Genomic DNA, 19,538 nt, shown 5'->3' with positions numbered 1-19,538 from the left:
CCCGAAAACTGGAAGCAAGCCAAGCAGGCTTGCGCCAAGCACCCTCCCTGCACCTTTCTAGCTTGGGAGCAGGCATCGAGGGCGATCGTTTGCCACCACGCTGCACGACACGGGCCAACACCCCCAGAGCACAGGCAAGACCTGAGAGCTGAATAAAGAGGCAGGATTGGGGAAAAGCGCAGGGGGGCACACCGGGACAGGGAGAGAGTGAGAAAGGCAGGGCTGGGGGAGGAGGTGGATGGAAGGAAGGCGTGAGAAGAACCAGCCGGGAAACAAAGAAAGAAGAGAAGAGCGAGAGGAAGCGTCAGTGCCGGGGCGGAGGGCAGCCGGGGCCGGAAGCCTAGTCTCCAGCAGGGGCTTGAGCACAATGGCCCTTGCTCCCATGCCCAGGGGCCGCCGACCGCCACATTTGGGGTCAGGAAGGAATTTTCCTCCGGGGCACATTGGCCACAGACCCGGAGGTTTTTTGCCTTCCTCTGGGCATTGAGCAGGGGTCATCCCCTAGGGCCCATTCCCAACTCACAATAAACACCATGCACCAAGCAATCCGTCTCGGCTCCTCATTTGCGGTCACTCACGCGCGTGTGGACAGCGTCCTGTGCACACCCCGTCCCCTGGCCTCAGCCCACTGCGCCCTCCCGTCCTGTGCCTGCTCTCCTCTCCCACCGCACTCGCTCCCAGCCCTTTCCCTTCGCTCGCCCCCGCACCAGGGTTGGGCTCCTTTCCTTCCCGTGTCTCTGGGCTCTTTTCTACCCCTGTCTTTGCTTCTCCCGCTCTCATCAAGAAGTGGCCAGCTCCTGCTGCACCCTCTTGCCGGCATGAAACGAGGGGATTTTCTTGGGAAAGGTGGGAAAAGACTGTACTTTGATGCATTAAAAAAACAACAACAAAACTGCTCGGCAAGCCTGTATCAAGCCTGAATGTGTGCTGTGATGATGCCATGTTTCACCATCTCATGAGCGAAAGAGGATGTGGCCCTTGGAAGAGAAGACAGAGCGGGTGAACGGGAGAGGGGGAGATGCTGCGCATCATCAGGTGCAAGCCCGTGCAGCTGCAGCTTCCCTGGGGTGACAAGGGAAACGGAGGGGCAGCTGCTCTGCTTTCCCAGACGGCACAAACCCAAAAGAGCTGCAGTTGCTGAGCGGGGACAGACCCCACGCTGGTACAACTGGCTCCAGCTCGTGAGCGGGGAGGGAAAGCCCTGGCGGGCAAAGTCAATGAGCCTCAAACCAAGAGAAAGGCACACGCTTGGGGCACTGGGAGCCCGCCCGGTGTTGGGGAATGTGGTGTCAGGCACCGATTGCCTCCCCTGATCTGACAGCTTCGTGGCAGGGAGGAGCACAGGCCCACGGCACGCAGAAGGGCTTTGTGTTTCCCCCGAGGTCCGGCACCTGCCGGGAGCAGCCAGGAGAAAATCGTTCGCTTGGGGGTTACTTTCAGAGGGCAAGCCTATCTGCACGAGGACATGAGCAGAGAGCAATGGCCACAGACACTGCAATGCCTCTGCCAAGAGCTGTGCATTTAGAAAGCCCTGCTGCGAAAGGGGAGAACGGGGTGGAGGGAGAAGGGCCATATATCCCCCGAGGAAATGAAGCCCAGCAGCTTGAGGGCACTGTCCAAAGTGAGAGAGGGGACGGCACAAAGACCGGAGATGACATCAGGGTCAGGTAAGGGAGCGGGGCGCGCGGGGCCCTTAGCTCACAAGGCCCAACAGGAGCTGCGGCCATGATGTCACGCACGTCTATTGTGATGCAGGGAACGTTGGCTTGGTTGCCAGGGGCTCTGGTGTTTGGCCCTGGGTGAGGGCCCAGAGCACATGGCCTTGAGTGGAGGAAGGCCACTCCCTCCTGCTCAAGGGCAGTTGCAGAAGGATTCACCCGAAAACTGGAAGCAAGCCAAGCAGGCTTGCGCCAAGCACCCTCCCTGCACCTTTCTAGCTTGGGAGCAGGCATCGAGGGCGATCGTTTGCCACCACGCTGCACGACACGGGCCAACACCCCCAGAGCACAGGCAAGACCTGAGAGCTGAATAAAGAGGCAGGATTGGGGAAAAGCGCAGGGGGGCACACCGGGACAGGGAGAGAGTGAGAAAGGCAGGGCTGGGGGAGGAGGTGGATGGAAGGAAGGCGTGAGAAGAACCAGCCGGGAAACGAAGAAAGAAGAGAAGAGCGAGAGGAAGCGTCAGTGCCGGGGCGGAGGGCAGCCGGGGCCGGAAGCCTAGTCTCCAGCAGGGGCTTGAGCACAATGGCCCTTGCTCCCATGCCCAGGGGCCGCCGACCGCCACATTTGGGGTCAGGAAGGAATTTTCCTCCGGGGCACATTGGCCACAGACCCGGAGGTTTTTTGCCTTCCTCTGGGCATTGAGCAGGGGTCATCCCCTAGGGCCCATTCCCAACTCACAATAAACACCATGCACCAAGCAATCCGTCTCGGCTCCTCATTTGCGGTCACTCACGCGCGTGTGGACAGCGTCCTGTGCACACCCCGTCCCCTGGCCTCAGCCCACTGCGCCCTCCCGTCCTGTGCCAGCTCTCCTCTCCCACCGCACTCGCTCCCAGCCCTTTCCCTTCGCTCGCCCCCGCACCAGGGTTGGGCTCCTTTCCTTCCCGTGTCTCTGGGCTCTTTTCTACCCCTGTCTTTGCTTCTCCCGCTCTCATCAAGAAGTGGCCAGCTCCTGCTGCACCCTCTTGCCGGCATGAAACGAGGGGATTTTCTTGGGAAAGGTGGGAAAAGACTGTACTTTGATGCATTAAAAAAACAACAACAAAACTGCTCGGCAAGCCTGTATCAAGCCTGAATGTGTGCTGTGATGATGCCATGTTTCACCATCTCATGAGCGAAAGAGGATGTGGCCCTTGGAAGAGAAGACAGAGCGGGTGAACGGGAGAGGGGGAGATGCTGCGCATCATCAGGTGCAAGCCCGTGCAGCTGCAGCTTCCCTGGGGTGACAAGGGAAACGGAGGGGCAGCTGCTCTGCTTTCCCAGACGGCACAAACCCAAAAGAGCTGCAGTTGCTGAGCGGGGACAGACCCCACGCTGGTACAACTGGCTCCAGCTCGTGAGCGGGGAGGGAAAGCCCTGGCGGGCAAAGTCAATGAGCCTCAAACCAAGAGAAAGGCACACGCTTGGGGCACTGGGAGCCCGCCCGGTGTTGGGGAATGTGGTGTCAGGCACCGATTGCCTCCCCTGATCTGACAGCTTCGTGGCAGGGAGGAGCACAGGCCCACGGCACGCAGAAGGGCTTTGTGTTTCCCCCGAGGTCCGGCACCTGCCGGGAGCAGCCAGGAGAAAATCGTTCGCTTGGGGGTTACTTTCAGAGGGCAAGCCTATCTGCACGAGGACATGAGCAGAGAGCAATGGCCACAGACACTGCAATGCCTCTGCCAAGAGCTGTGCATTTAGAAAGCCCTGCTGCGAAAGGGGAGAACGGGGTGGAGGGAGAAGGGCCATATATCCCCCGAGGAAATGAAGCCCAGCAGCTTGAGGGCACTGTCCAAAGTGAGAGAGGGGACGGCACAAAGACCGGAGATGACATCAGGGTCAGGTAAGGGAGCGGGGCGCGCGGGGCCCTTAGCTCACAAGGCCCAACAGGAGCTGCGGCCATGATGTCACGCACGTCTATTGTGATGCAGGGAACGTTGGCTTGGTTGCCAGGGGCTCTGGTGTTTGGCCCTGGGTGAGGGCCCAGAGCACATGGCCTTGAGTGGAGGAAGGCCACTCCCTCCTGCTCAAGGGCAGTTGCAGAAGGATTCACCCGAAAACTGGAAGCAAGCCAAGCAGGCTTGCGCCAAGCACCCTCCCTGCACCTTTCTAGCTTGGGAGCAGGCATCGAGGGCGATCGTTTGCCACCACGCTGCACGACACGGGCCAACACCCCCAGAGCACAGGCAAGACCTGAGAGCTGAATAAAGAGGCAGGATTGGGGAAAAGCGCAGGGGGGCACACCGGGACAGGGAGAGAGTGAGAAAGGCAGGGCTGGGGGACGAGGTGGATGGAAGGAAGGAAGGAAGGCGTGAGAAGAACCAGCCGGGGAAACGAAGAAAGAAGAGAAGAGCGAGAGGAAGCGTCAGTGCCGGGGCGGAGGGCAGCCGGGGCCGGAAGCCTAGTCTCCAGCAGGGGCTTGAGCACAATGGCCCTTGCTCCCATGCCCAGGGGCCGCCGACCGCCACATTTGGGGTCAGGAAGGAATTTTCCTCCGGGGCACATTGGCCACAGACCCGGAGGTTTTTTGCCTTCCTCTGGGCATTGAGCAGGGGTCATCCCCTAGGGCCCATTCCCAACTCACAATAAACACCATGCACCAAGCAATCCGTCTCGGCTCCTCATTTGCGGTCACTCACGCGCGTGTGGACAGCGTCCTGTGCACACCCCGTCCCCTGGCCTCAGCCCACTGCGCCCTCCCGTCCTGTGCCTGCTCTCCTCTCCCACCGCACTCGCTCCCAGCCCTTTCCCTTCGCTCGCCCCCGCACCAGGGTTGGGCTCCTTTCCTTCCCGTGTCTCTGGGCTCTTTTCTACCCCTGTCTTTGCTTCTCCCGCTCTCATCAAGAAGTGGCCAGCTCCTGCTGCACCCTCTTGCCGGCATGAAACGAGGGGATTTTCTTGGGAAAGGTGGGAAAAGACTGTACTTTGATGCATTAAAAAAACAACAACAAAACTGCTCAGCAAGCCTGTATCAAGCCTGAATGTGTGCTGTGATGATGCCATGTTTCACCATCTCATGAGCGAAAGAGGATGTGGCCCTTGGAAGAGAAGACAGAGAGGGTGAACGGGAGAGGGGGAGATGCTGCGCATCATCAGGTGCAAGCCCGTGCAGCTGCAGCTTCCCTGGGGTGACAAGGGAAACGGAGGGGCAGCTGCTCTGCTTTCCCAGACGGCACAAACCCAAAAGAGCTGCAGTTGCTGAGCGGGGACAGACCCCACGCTGGTACAACTGGCTCCAGCTCGTGAGCGGGGAGGGAAAGCCCTGGCGGGCAAAGTCAATGAGCCTCAAACCAAGAGAAAGGCACACGCTTGGGGCACTGGGAGCCCGCCTGGTGTTGGGGAATGTGGTGTCAGGCACCGATTGCCTCCCCTGATCTGACAGCTTCGTGGCAGGGAGGAGCACAGGCCCACGGCACGCAGAAGGGCTTTGTGTTTCCCCCGAGGTCCGGCACCTGCCGGGAGCAGCCAGGAGAAAATCGTTCGCTTGGGGGTTACTTTCAGAGGGCAAGCCTATCTGCACGAGGACATGAGCAGAGAGCAATGGCCACAGACACTGCAATGCCTCTGCCAAGAGCTGTGCATTTAGAAAGCCCTGCTGCGAAAGGGGAGAACGGGGTGGAGGGAGAAGGGCCATATATCCCCCGAGGAAATGAAGCCCAGCAGCTTGAGGGCACTGTCCAAAGTGAGAGAGGGGACGGCACAAAGACCGGAGATGACATCAGGGTCAGGTAAGGGAGCGGGGCGCGCGGGGCCCTTAGCTCACAAGGCCCAACAGGAGCTGCGGCCATGATGTCACGCACGTCTATTGTGATGCAGGGAACGTTGGCTTGGTTGCCAGGGGCTCTGGTGTTTGGCCCTGGGTGAGGGCCCAGAGCACATGGCCTTGAGTGGAGGAAGGCCACTCCCTCCTGCTCAAGGGCAGTTGCAGAAGGATTCACCCGAAAACTGGAAGCAAGCCAAGCAGGCTTGCGCCAAGCACCCTCCCTGCACCTTTCTAGCTTGGGAGCAGGCATCGAGGGCGATCGTTTGCCACCACGCTGCACGACACGGGCCAACACCCCCAGAGCACAGGCAAGACCTGAGAGCTGAATAAAGAGGCAGGATTGGGGAAAAGCGCAGGGGGGCACACCGGGACAGGGAGAGAGTGAGAAAGGCAGGGCTCGGGGAGGAGGTGGATGGAAGGAAGGCGTGAGAAGAACCAGCCGGGGAAACGAAGAAAGAAGAGAAGAGCGAGAGGAAGCGTCAGTGCCGGGGCGGAGGGCAGCCGGGGCCGGAAGCCTAGTCTCCAGCAGGGGCTTGAGCACAATGGCCCTTGCTCCCATGCCCAGGGGCCGCCGACCGCCACATTTGGGGTCAGGAAGGAATTTTCCTCCGGGGCACATTGGCCACAGACCCGGAGGTTTTTTGCCTTCCTCTGGGCATTGAGCAGGGGTCATCCCCTAGGGCCCATTCCCAACTCACAATAAACACCATGCACCAAGCAATCCGTCTCGGCTCCTCATTTGCGGTCACTCACGCGCGTGTGGACAGCGTCCTGTGCACACCCCGTCCCCTGGCCTCAGCCCACTGCGCCCTCCCGTCCTGTGCCTGCTCTCCTCTCCCACCGCACTCGCTCCCAGCCCTTTCCCTTCGCTCGCCCCCGCACCAGGGTTGGGCTCCTTTCCTTCCCGTGTCTCTGGGCTCTTTTCTACCCCTGTCTTTGCTTCTCCCGCTCTCATCAAGAAGTGGCCAGCTCCTGCTGCACCCTCTTGCCGGCATGAAACGAGGGGATTTTCTTGGGAAAGGTGGGAAAAGACTGTACTTTGATGCATTAAAAAAACAACAACAAAACTGCTCGGCAAGCCTGTATCAAGCCTGAATGTGTGCTGTGATGATGCCATGTTTCACCATCTCATGAGCGAAAGAGGATGTGGCCCTTGGAAGAGAAGACAGAGCGGGTGAACGGGAGAGGGGGAGATGCTGCGCATCATCAGGTGCAAGCCCGTGCAGCTGCAGCTTCCCTGGGGTGACAAGGGAAACGGAGGGGCAGCTGCTCTGCTTTCCCAGACGGCACAAACCCAAAAGAGCTGCAGTTGCTGAGCGGGGACAGACCCCACGCTGGTACAACTGGCTCCAGCTCGTGAGCGGGGAGGGAAAGCCCTGGCGGGCAAAGTCAATGAGCCTCAAACCAAGAGAAAGGCACACGCTTGGGGCACTGGGAGCCCGCCCGGTGTTGGGGAATGTGGTGTCAGGCACCGATTGCCTCCCCTGATCTGACAGCTTCGTGGCAGGGAGGAGCACAGGCCCACGGCACGCAGAAGGGCTTTGTGTTTCCCCCGAGGTCCGGCACCTGCCGGGAGCAGCCAGGAGAAAATCGTTCGCTTGGGGGTTACTTTCAGAGGGCAAGCCTATCTGCACGAGGACATGAGCAGAGAGCAATGGCCACAGACACTGCAATGCCTCTGCCAAGAGCTGTGCATTTAGAAAGCCCTGCTGCGAAAGGGGAGAACGGGGTGGAGGGAGAAGGGCCATATATCCCCCGAGGAAATGAAGCCCAGCAGCTTGAGGGCACTGTCCAAAGTGAGAGAGGGGACGGCACAAAGACCGGAGATGACATCAGGGTCAGGTAAGGGAGCGGGGCGCGCGGGGCCCTTAGCTCACAAGGCCCAACAGGAGCTGCGGCCATGATGTCACGCACGTCTATTGTGATGCAGGGAACGTTGGCTTGGTTGCCAGGGGCTCTGGTGTTTGGCCCTGGGTGAGGGCCCAGAGCACATGGCCTTGAGTGGAGGAAGGCCACTCCCTCCTGCTCAAGGGCAGTTGCAGAAGGATTCACCCGAAAACTGGAAGCAAGCCAAGCAGGCTTGCGCCAAGCACCCTCCCTGCACCTTTCTAGCTTGGGAGCAGGCATCGAGGGCGATCGTTTGCCACCACGCTGCACGACACGGGCCAACACCCCCAGAGCACAGGCAAGACCTGAGAGCTGAATAAAGAGGCAGGATTGGGGAAAAGCGCAGGGGGGCACACCGGGACAGGGAGAGAGTGAGAAAGGCAGGGCTGGGGGAGGAGGTGGATGGAAGGAAGGAAGGAAGGCGTGAGAAGAACCAGCCGGGGAAACGAAGAAAGAAGAGAAGAGCGAGAGGAAGCGTCAGTGCCGGGGCGGAGGGCAGCCGGGGCCGGAAGCCTAGTCTCCAGCAGGGGCTTGAGCACAATGGCCCTTGCTCCCATGCCCAGGGGCCGCCGACCGCCACATTTGGGGTCAGGAAGGAATTTTCCTCCGGGGCACATTGGCCACAGACCCGGAGGTTTTTTACCTTCCTCTGGGCATTGAGCAGGGGTCATCCCCTAGGGCCCATTCCCAACTCACAATAAACACCATGCACCAAGCAATCCGTCTCGGCTCCTCATTTGCGGTCACTCACGCGCGTGTGGACAGCGTCCTGTGCACACCCCGTCCCCTGGCCTCAGCCCACTGCGCCCTCCCGTCCTGTGCCTGCTCTCCTCTCCCACCGCACTCGCTCCCAGCCCTTTCCCTTCGCTCGCCCCCGCACCAGGGTTGGGCTCCTTTCCTTCCCGTGTCTCTGGGCTCTTTTCTACCCCTGTCTTTGCTTCTCCCGCTCTCATCAAGAAGTGGCCAGCTCCTGCTGCACCCTCTTGCCGGCATGAAACGAGGGGATTTTCTTGGGAAAGGTGGGAAAAGACTGTACTTTGATGCATTAAAAAAACAACAACAAAACTGCTCGGCAAGCCTGTATCAAGCCTGAATGTGTGCTGTGATGATGCCATGTTTCACCATCTCATGAGCGAAAGAGGATGTGGCCCTTGGAAGAGAAGACAGAGCGGGTGAACGGGAGAGGGGGAGATGCTGCGCATCATCAGGTGCAAGCCCGTGCAGCTGCAGCTTCCCTGGGGTGACAAGGGAAACGGAGGGGCAGCTGCTCTGCTTTCCCAGACGGCACAAACCCAAAAGAGCTGCAGTTGCTGAGCGGGGACAGACCCCACGCTGGTACAACTGGCTCCAGCTCGTGAGCGGGGAGGGAAAGCCCTGGCGGGCAAAGTCAATGAGCCTCAAACCAAGAGAAAGGCACACGCTTGGGGCACTGGGAGCCCGCCCGGTGTTGGGGAATGTGGTGTCAGGCACCGATTGCCTCCCCTGATCTGACAGCTTCGTGGCAGGGAGGAGCACAGGCCCACGGCACGCAGAAGGGCTTTGTGTTTCCCCCGAGGTCCGGCACCTGCCGGGAGCAGCCAGGAGAAAATCGTTCGCTTGGGGGTTACTTTCAGAGGGCAAGCCTATCTGCACGAGGACATGAGCAGAGAGCAATGGCCACAGACACTGCAATGCCTCTGCCAAGAGCTGTGCATTTAGAAAGCCCTGCTGCGAAAGGGGAGAACGGGGTGGAGGGAGAAGGGCCATATATCCCCCGAGGAAATGAAGCCCAGCAGCTTGAGGGCACTGTCCAAAGTGAGAGAGGGGACGGCACAAAGACCGGAGATGACATCAGGGTCAGGTAAGGGAGCGGGGCGCGCGGGGCCCTTAGCTCACAAGGCCCAACAGGAGCTGCGGCCATGATGTCACGCACGTCTATTGTGATGCAGGGAACGTTGGCTTGGTTGCCAGGGGCTCTGGTGTTTGGCCCTGGGTGAGGGCCCAGAGCACATGGCCTTGAGTGGAGGAAGGCCACTCCCTCCTGCTCAAGGGCAGTTGCAGAAGGATTCACCCGAAAACTGGAAGCAAGCCAAGCAGGCTTGCGCCAAGCACCCTCCCTGCACCTTTCTAGCTTGGGAGCAGGCATCGAGGGCGATCGTTTGCCACCACGCTGCACGACACGGGCCAACACCCCCAGAGCACAGGCAAGACCTGAGAGCTGAATAAAGAGGCAGGATTGGGGAAAAGCGCAGGGGGGCACACCGGGACAGGGAGAGAGTGAGAAAGGCAGGGCTGGGGGAGGAGGTGGATGGAAGGAAGGAAGGAAGGCGTGAGAAGAACCAGCCGGGAAACGAAGAAAGAAGAGAAGAGCGAGAGGAAGCGTCAGTGCCGGGGCGGAGGGCAGCCGGGGCCAGAAGCCTAGTCTCCAGCAGGGGCTTGAGCACAATGGCCCTTGCTCCCATGCCCAGGGGCCGCCGACCGCCACATTTGGGGTCAGGAAGGAATTTTCCTCCGGGGCACATTGGCCACAGACCCGGAGGTTTTTTGCCTTCCTCTGGGCATTGAGCAGGGGTCATCCCCTAGGGCCCATTCCCAACTCACAATAAACACCATGCACCAAGCAATCCGTCTCGGCTCCTCATTTGCGGTCACTCACGCGCGTGTGGACAGCGTCCTGTGCACACCCCGTCCCCTGGCCTCAGCCCACTGCGCCCTCCCGTCCTGTGCCTGCTCTCCTCTCCCACCGCACTCGCTCCCAGCCCTTTCCCTTCGCTCGCCCCCGCACCAGGGTTGGGCTCCTTTCCTTCCCGTGTCTCTGGGCTCTTTTCTACCCCTGTCTTTGCTTCTCCCGCTCTCATCAAGAAGTGGCCAGCTCCTGCTGCACCCTCTTGCCGGAATGAAACGAGGGGATTTTCTTGGGAAAGGTGGGAAAAGACTGTACTTTGATCCTGTAGCATCCTGCAAAAAATGGACTCACCTGAAGGGAAGGGGAAGAGCTGGCGAGCAGAGACAGAGTTTGTCCCCGAGGGGACACTGTAGGCTGTGAGGGCAAGTGAAGCTGTTTGGAAGCAGCCCTGTTGGAAGTGGGAGGGGTGATGTGACCCCAGCAATGTTTGAAAGAGAGCCCTTAGCAAAAGCCGGGGCAGGGCCCTGAGCTGGGATTGGCTGAGAAGCTTGGATGAATGGGGGAGCAGTTTTTCCCCTGGGGGGGGATGAGAGAGAGGGGCTGAGGGACAGGCTGGAGGCTGGATGGGGAGTCTCAGCGCAGTGGTCCCTCGCAGAGCCCCTGGGAGAGGCCTGCAGGAGCAGAGCTGAGAAGCTGCAGCGACAGGAGCAGGAGCAGGAGCCGGCAGGGATTGCTGGTGTGGAAAACCAAGTCTGAGGAGACTGGACTGCAGCCGGTGCGGCCGGGTGAGCACAGCAGAGAGGCGGTGGGGACTGCCGGAGTGTGCCCTAGTTTCCCTGAGGGGCGAGGGGCCCCAGGGGCAGGCCAAGCCCAGGGAGGGGCTGCATTTGCCGGGGCTGTGAGGTTCTGTGGGGCAGGAGGGCTGCTACAGCCTGCAGCCCAGACACTGCAGGTGAGTGACTGTAAATAAGTTCTTGAGGGTTTATTAGACAGTATATCCATGCGCTTATTTAATGATTATTTGTTATGATGTGAATAATTAAATCTTGTAAATAGTTTGAGAACTGTCTGCAAGGGTGCTTGATTGTAAGGGGAGACTCTCCGCTCGGGGCAGCTGGAGATAGGAATATCACATATTCCCTCATGGAGCTGGTGCTGTGAGATATGAATCTCCCCGCCCGGAGAGATGAATCTCCCACGACCACAGAGCTCAGACTGGGAGATAAGAATCCACGACTGTGCAGCTGGTGCTGGGAGGGAAGCATCTCCCAGCCCAGGCCCAGCGACTGTGGGGTCAGGGCTGGGAAAGAAGAATCTCCTGGCCCCATTCCCTGATTGAGATCAGAAGTAGGGGCTGGGAGCTCCCTGTTGCCAGTGCAGGGGGACATTGTCTCCACCCAGACTCTGGTGGCAGAGATCGCCCCAGCAGCAGGCAGCTTCCAAGGGCAGGGAGCAATGTCCCAGCCCCTGCCAGGAGACAGCCGTCTACAGCTCCCAGCGGCTGCTGCAGGGGCCCAGTGCACGGCCGCAGGAAGTGGGAGCAGTCTGCTGCTAGGATCAGCAAATCTTCTCCCACATCTTTGCCCATGTAGACATGTGCCTGGAGCAGTTTACTCTAGAGTAAACTGATCCTGCATTATTTGCCCATGTAGACATGCCCACTAGCGAGTCCAGTCGCCGTATCTAAACCTCTTACTTCCAGCCACACACATTCCTGTTGCGTTCCCTTCTCTCCCCACTTTGCCATCTTTTCTTGAACCCTTCTGTCTGATCTCTCTCAAAAGTAGCTCTTCTTTTTTCAGTCATACTCTTGTTTTTGCAGGGAACACAAAACATTAATGTTGTTAAGAACAACAACAGAAAACGTTTTATTGCTTTTTTGGAAAAGCCTCCCCAAACCCCTCATTTTACTTACAAAAATCCCATGCAGTGCTCTCTTTTTTTTCCCAGCAGAAACTCATATGCTTGACCTATCAACAACTGGGTCAAGATAAAATATAAGATCAAACACATTGTTAGTGGTGTTGGCTGAAATGAATCTCTCATTTCCCCGGCTGAACAGGTTTGCTTCAGGTTTAAGCACATGAGCACAAGTTTAGCAACAAGCATGGCTAACCCCCACACTCACTCAATCAGCAGTCAGCCATCCATGGAGAAGGGCATACACCCTCCATTCCCAGGGTATGGCACAGGCAGGCACGCCCCAGGGCTTTACAGAGTTTAGCCAAGATAAACACCATTCTTGGCAATAAATGGATCATGCTTAAAGACCCCTCCTGCAGCAGGGTTGGGAGACACGCACATACCATATGTAGTTCCTCAAGATAAATAAAAGAAAGCAACATTATTTCAAGAAAGGAACCTGCTTTTCATGTTAGTAATCAACGCAAGGGGTAAGTAGCTACAAGATTCAGCTCAGAATTTATCACCCACTTCATTTTAAGAAGTGAACTAGTCATAAAGAAGCAAAGAATGCTACAACATCCAATTTTAATATAAATGCTTAATTAAAAGGAAAGTACATACAAGTAGGTGCTGTCTGTAGGCAGTAGGTGCTAGTGATGAAACCATTTCTAACTTCCGTAATTGAAACACTTTGTGCTTTGAGAAGAGAAGGTCAGCTGTATTCTTGTGGCACGTCACAAGCTGCTGAGGAGCCAGAGATTAGTTGGATTACCTACAGTCTAATTTAAAAAGAAATCGCAGCCATCTACCTGTGCCACAGCCAGCTCTAGCCTTAGCGCTCCACCCAAGCACAATCCTCCAGCCCAATACCGCTCTATTTAAAGGTCAGCTTTTGTTTGATGCATCTTATTTCCATAGAGTTCGGCAGCAGAAACCCAGGCAACTATGCTCCATCACCCCCACCGTGCTGCACTGTGACAGGCCTGGTCCTTCACTCCTCGCTCAGCAACACTCCCATTGAAAGGTCAGTGCTGGAGATTTTCAGGGAGAACCCAGAGGTGCTCCAGGATGGACAGATGAAAGATGGGCTTGTCCCTGGAGTGAAGGAGGGAGAGGGAAGAGATTTGGATCTGGATGCTGCTAGTGTTCCCTTCTCATATAGCTTCCCTCTCATGAGCAGTCCTACGGAGGGTCCACCCCACTTCAGTTCAAGCCTCTGGATAGACCCTAGAAGTCAAGTGGGGCTCAAGAGTTAAATATGTAAGGAAATATGCATGGGAAACACTAAGGCAACAGGACTCACAAAAGCAAAATGTTCTTAGGATGGGGGCCCTTGTTTGCATTTCTGGTTTTGCTCTTGAGTAACCTTTGACTTCTCATTTTTTTGGCCTCTGCTTGTTCCCAACGGTAACAGTAGCTGTGTACAGGGTTGGTGAGTCATGGCAGTTTAAGATCCTGTGACCAATTTCTGATGAGAGAAGGGGTCTTAGACTCGCCGCTCTGGACAAGTTCCAGGTTTGGTAAATGCATTTCTCCTGCTTAAAGGTCTCTGCAACATCTTGGCTGGAAAGAGAACTCTTCATTGGTGGCGTATAGATGTAACCCTTCCTGCCAGGCACCAGTCAGCAACAAGAATGGCTGGGTTCTCATTTCGGGGGACGTCATAATTTATACCCATGGCTCGAGCTCCCACCCAGAAAACTGGGAATACTCAGTTTGCTGGGGTATCCCCTATAAACAAACCCCCTTCCTCGCAAGTAGTATAAACACGGAGGACAGATTTATTATAGAAAACAAAGGCAAGGAAAACAAAGGAAAACACCAAATGCAATTTAAAACACTACCAAGTACAAGGAATAATCTATAGGTTGTTCTGCACCAGGGAAAGCTGCTGGAGAGCGTGGGTCCTTCTGCAGTGCAGAATGAGGGCCCCTCGTTGCTGTTGGAGGAATGGTAGCATGCCAATCTCTACTCTCAAGGAGAGGCTGTATGTGTGTGTGGGGAGGATTGTGGCTCCAGACAGCATGCACATCCCCCAAAATTTCTGGGCTGGATTATCTGTCTTGCTGAAACAAAACCACAGGAAAAACTCCAAAAGGAGCCAGGCTGATTGATGGCTCAAGCTGGCCCAACCACACTGCTTGAGTAGAGCAAAGAACCATCAAAAGAAACAAAGGGGAAAAGCCAGACGTACCCTGTAGGCCTGGGCTGCAAGTAGTTTGGGTCACACAGCTCCTCTGGGAGCAGAAAGCTGCAAATCTCAACCTGGGGCCAAAACTGGCAGGGTTAGAAATTCCTAGGTTTCAACCATGCTTAAACTGCCAGGCCTAACTCCTTGCCACCAAACCCAAGGAACCAGTACTCTTTTCATAGAAATCATAGAAAATTAGGGTTGGAAGGGACCCCTCAGGAGGTCATCTAGTCCAACCCCGTGCTCAAAGCAGGCCCATCACCAACTAGATCATCCCAGCCAAAGCTTTGTCTAGCCAAGTCTTAAAAAGCTCCAAGGATGGAGATTGCACAACCTCTCTGGGTAACCCATTCCAGTGTTTTACTACCCTCCTAGTGATAAATTCTTCCTAATATCGAAGCTGAACTTCCCTTGCTGCAACTTGAGCCCATTGCTCCTTGTTCTGTCACCTGCCACCACTGAGAATAGCCTAACTCCATCCTCTTTACAACCCCCCTTCGGGTAGTTGAAACCTGCTATTAAACCTCCTTTCCGTCTCCTCTCCATTAGAGTAAAGAAGCCCAGTTCCCTCAGTCTTTCCTCATAAGTCATGTTGCCCCAGCCCCCTCACCATTTTTGATACTCTCACCTGACTCTCTCCAATTTGTCTACATTGTTTTTGTAGTGGAGGGTCCAAAACGGGACACAGTACTCCAGAAGTGGCTTCACCATTGCTGAATAGAAGGGAATAATTGCTTCCCTTGACTTACCGGCAACACACCTAGCAGTGCAGCCCAGGATGCTGTTAGCCTTCTTGGCAGCAAGGGCACACAGTTGGCTCATATTCAGCTTATTTAGCTGTAACCCCCAGGACCTTTTCTGAAGAGCTGCTGTCCATCCAGTCAGCCCTCAGGCTGTACTGGTGCATGGGATTGCTCTGTCTTAAGTGCAGGGCTTTGCATTTGTCCTTGCTGAATTTCATGAGAGTCCTTTTGGTCCAATCATCTGATTTGTCACTCTGAATCCTACCCCTACCCTCTAGCGTATTTACTGCTCCCCCCAGCTTGGTGTCATCTGCAGATTTGCTGAGGGTGCACTCTATGCCATCTTCCAGGTCATTGATGAGAACAGCGAACAAAACCAGCCCCAGGACCAACTCCTGTAGCACTACACTTGATACCGGCTGCCGACTAGAAATCGAGCTATTGATTACTGCTTTCTGAGTCTGATGCTCCAGCCAGTTTGCTATTCGCCTTACAGTCCATTTATCCAGCCTGTATTTCCTAAGCATCCCTGCAAGAATGTTGTGGGAGACCGTATCAAAAGCCTTGCTAAAATCAAGTTGTACCACATCCACTGGTCTCCCCACATCCACAGAGTGAGTCACTTCATCATAGAAGGCAATCAGGTTGGTCAGGCATGACTTCCCCTTGGTCTCCTTCTCCCTTAGAGAAGACTTCACTCTTTGGCAGCCCCTAGTAGCCTCTCCTTCCCCAAACCGGCCTTGCTTGCCTTGTATCCCTTTGCATGACATCAGCTTGGTCTTGTCCAGACAGGGAGTGCCACACTGCAGTCTCTCTCTTAACCAATCTACCTGAAGCAGCCCCTGTTTACAGCCCCCCCCAAGTGTGTGTGGGCGTTACACAGAGCTAAGCAGGATGGTATGCAAAGCAACACAGAGTCCCTGGTCTGCTGTGTGGGCAGGGGAGTTACAAGAAATAATGAAGGAGAGAGGAATAGGAGGATAGCATGCAGGAAAATGGAAGAATACAATGAGCTGCTGGCATGGGCTGAGAGCTCTGCCTAAAGAAACAACCAAACCACAGGACCCTCAAGCAGGTATGATTCATAGCAGGGGATCCCAAACTGTGGTACCCAAGACACTGGGGGGTACGCAAGAGAAATTGTGTAATGGTGGATTTAATTTACGCTATAAAAACAGTTGGCACTTAAGGGGTTAAAATATAAAAAATATGCTGGTAGGGGTACATAGGTAGCTGTCAAATCTGGAAGGGGGTGCAATAAGAAAAAGTTAGGGAACCTTTGATTGGTAGTAAGTGATTCACAAGGTGCATCCCAATACCACTTCTGTGTGCTAAGCGCAAACAGGAAAGCAATGCCAAAATGTCCACTCTTTTTCGGTACTAACACACAAACGCATGCACACTTACACACACATGCTGGTTCAAACACTGGGCTATAACCTTGAATCCTTGGGGTAGTTTTTCAAGAATGTGAAAAAATCAAACTCTACAAGCATTCCCTTCTTCTTAACTGCTCCTGCTATTAAATGGGGAGCAGGAGGAGGGCAATTAAGGAGTCTTACCCAATTGCCAAATGTGGTAATTTAAACCTGACTGCAGTCTTGTGCCAAACACACATTTGCCTTTCCACTCCTCATTGTACAGGTGTAAGTTCATACCTGGTCACGCAAATTAAAGACTCAAAGGTGGGGATAGATGTAATCACCCCCTTAGGTGCTGTTGCAACAGAAACCAGCTTGTCTTAATCACAACAATTGACTTCACTTTACTAGACCTTTCCCATTTTGGGGGGGGGACTTCTTATTAGATCATCCTTTATACATGGAACTTTCTCATCACGCTCTGGTGATTGTTAGCCCTTTAAATTTGGCAGAGAAAAAGTGTTGTAGCCCTGAAGTGGCCATCTTATATCTGTCAACTGTATTGAGCTCTCTTAGAGCTAGTAAGTCTTCCTGTTGTGTTTTTATCTTCTTTAGTCATTGTTGAAGCTGAAAATAAATGTGGAGCCATAAGAAGGGCTTAGAAAGCTTTTGATCAATGGCATGAAATTGATTGGGTTGAAATAACCAAAAATTGCTGGCCCTTCAGGGGAAGTTGGAAACCACCTTGATTGTGAAGGGGGTTGGAAATGACTAAGGATATGTGTGTATTAGGAACATGTTGAGGGGGCTTTTGTAATATTCCTGGGTGGATATTACTTGTAAGCTTGCTATTTTTTAATATCCGTTTACATTTTGTACTGAAATTGCAAGGGAAAAGATATAGTGCCAATTATTTCCCTATCTTTATTCTGCTGATTTCTGAGGAACTCTGTCCATATTTGAGATCTCTTCTGTTTCTGCTACTGTGATTATAGCTAGAAATTAGCTTTGAATTATGTATGTACCCAGTGTGTGCTAACACATACTATTGTTTTTATTATTGCTTTCTCAGTCTCTTCACTTATTTGTCTCACCCACCGCCTACGACTTGTATATCCTTAAACTCTAATCTATTTATTACATGCCTGTACAATGCCTACTGTATTAGGAGCCTGATTTAGATGGGTCTTCTAAAGGCTACTGTGGTAGGAAGGATTATTGGATTATTAATTCAAAGTAGTAAGTGTGCTATGCTTCTGGATGCGAGATGAAAGTTCAGTACCTATATTAATTTTCTCAGGCCAGTTTTACCTGATGCAGACTGAATGCACCTTTTTTCACTTTAGGGCACAAGATATTCTGCTGTCTGAGGGAAATTAAGAAGCCCAGAGTGTTATTACTCTCAGCTTTGAGAAGAGCATCTCAACAGAACACGTATTGCAGTTGTTGAAATCTTATAATGGCTTTATTCCCAAGCTGTCATTCTGTCTAGTAGCAGTCTTGGAGGGCTTCACACGTCACAGTAGATTATGAGTTAGATAAAGAACTAGCCTGGACATGTGTTGTATTGTCCTCTAGGGAGGGTGCTGTCTTATTTAATCAGAAAGGTTCTGCCTGACCCATCTTCTATCAGTTCTGTGACCTGCTGAACACAAATTATTCCCAGATAAATAAGGAAGGCTCCTAGCTGGTTTGTCTTGAAGAGGTTTCATAAATGCACTTGCTCCCATTATTTGCTGTCTGCAGAGTAGTGATCTCATTGGGGAGAAGAATGAAAAATTCCTTCAAAATAAATATATTTTGCCTAGAGTCTTAAAGTGGGAGCTAGAGTTTGTTCAGCTCTGTTCTGTCACTCTTGACTGGCAGTGACTCTAGTTTCCTTCTGGATTGACATGGGTATAATGGAGTATAATTAGCTCATGTGATTTACCATGAGGGTTATGAAATTAAATGCCAGTTGTTTCCCTATGTGCTTAACTTGATGCTGAGAGTTCCTCTGAAGTGAAGAGTAAATGTGAGTGTGTGGGGTGAGGTCACGGGTAGGACTTCTGGGGTCAATTGCTTCATTTTCCCTTATTTTGTTTGGGGGGGGGGGGGGGGGAGTTAAGAATAAGGGATACACCTTTCTGACCTTTCAGTGGGGCTGTGAGGATAAAATATATTCATTATTGTGCAGTATTCCTTGGCTATATTTTTATCCAGTAAGAAGATATAAAACTCAAAAGGAACATCATGGTTTAGAGTTAAATTATTCCAGGTTAGGGAATAGTTTAACATTAGAGTGAGACATGAATTTAGAATTTATATCTATGATTGCAATTCTATTTTTTTTTTTTTTTTTTTTTAAATAATCTGTTCCTCCTATCAGCGTGCTATTGGCAGCTCCAAACTAGTTACAGGCAACAATAGGAGCTCTTATCCAGAAGTGCCAGTCAATATTTTGCTCCATTTTCTTTCTTCCAACTTCCCTGCAAGCTGGGGAGGATACAGCTTGGAGGCAGAGGCATGGAGATTAAAAGGATTTTAGATTCACACCACCTGTGCCAGAGCTGGGAACTGAACCAAGGAACTGCCAAAGGCTAAGCTTCCATCTCATCCATAAAACCACCCTCTTGGCACAGGACTGCCTTATCCTGCCATAGCCAAAGTCTTTGTACTTTATCAACCAAAGGGACACCTGCCCTTTGTCAAGTCTTCTTTGAGGACTAGCCACCCCCATGAAAGGAATAAAATGTTTGGGAATTGGTGAGAAACAAGCCATTAGAATAGGTTTTGGAGGCTTGCATTGTGGTTTAGGAAGTGATTCTCAACCAGGGTGGTATGGTACGCTTGAGATCCTTTCAAGGTTGCCCCAGAGTGCCATACAATGTTAGGGTTGTTAGCTGTGCAAACATGACTCGCAAGATAAGCAAATTATTGTGTCAAAAATGGTTTGATCTGTTGTGATCTTCAATTCTTTGCAACAGAAGAATCCTACTATTATTTTTCTGTAGTGAAAAATGAGTGAAAGCTAAGAGCTGATATATTCCAAGGTGGGGAGGATGGGGCGGCAGGCTTGAGTTTAACAGAGAACGCCTTGACTCATTGTTTAAAAAAAACCCCAAACTCCGCCCCCCAAAACAACAACCCTCCCAACCTGAGAACTGCTGAGCTAGAGAATCAAAACTGTTCCTCTTGGCCTTAAAGTAAGAACATTGTTGAGGTGAGAAGGGACTGAAATGCCTGAGCTCTGTCCCTTTTTGTACAAATGGTACCGTAGCTGTTGGGGCTCTGCAGGACTCTCTTGGACTTGTTCTGATTGCAAGTCAAAAGCTTTCTTTATTTGCTGAACTGCTAACCTTGAGACAAAGCTGGTCCCATTCTCTTCCCCCATGTGCTTGCTA

At 53.4% G+C, this 19,538-nt stretch overlaps 1 long non-coding RNA gene across 1 annotated transcript in view; it reads left to right on the top strand.

Annotated features, from left to right (window-relative positions):
• The first annotated feature begins 15,729 nt into the window (after positions 1-15,729).
• Positions 15,730-19,538, top strand: part of LOC132249215 (uncharacterized) — a 184,278-nt gene continuing 180,469 nt past the window's right edge. The window contains exon 1 of the long non-coding RNA XR_009460612.1: positions 15,730-15,869. This is a non-coding gene — a long non-coding RNA (uncharacterized LOC132249215). The remainder of the gene's footprint in view (positions 15,870-19,538) is intronic.

Source organism: Alligator mississippiensis, chromosome 3, assembly GCF_030867095.1.
Source record: "Alligator mississippiensis isolate rAllMis1 chromosome 3, rAllMis1, whole genome shotgun sequence".
Classification (NCBI taxonomy): Eukaryota; Metazoa; Chordata; order Crocodylia; family Alligatoridae; genus Alligator; species Alligator mississippiensis.
Note: the sequence above shows the minus strand (reverse complement) of the source record. Positions and strands in the feature narration are given on the sequence as shown.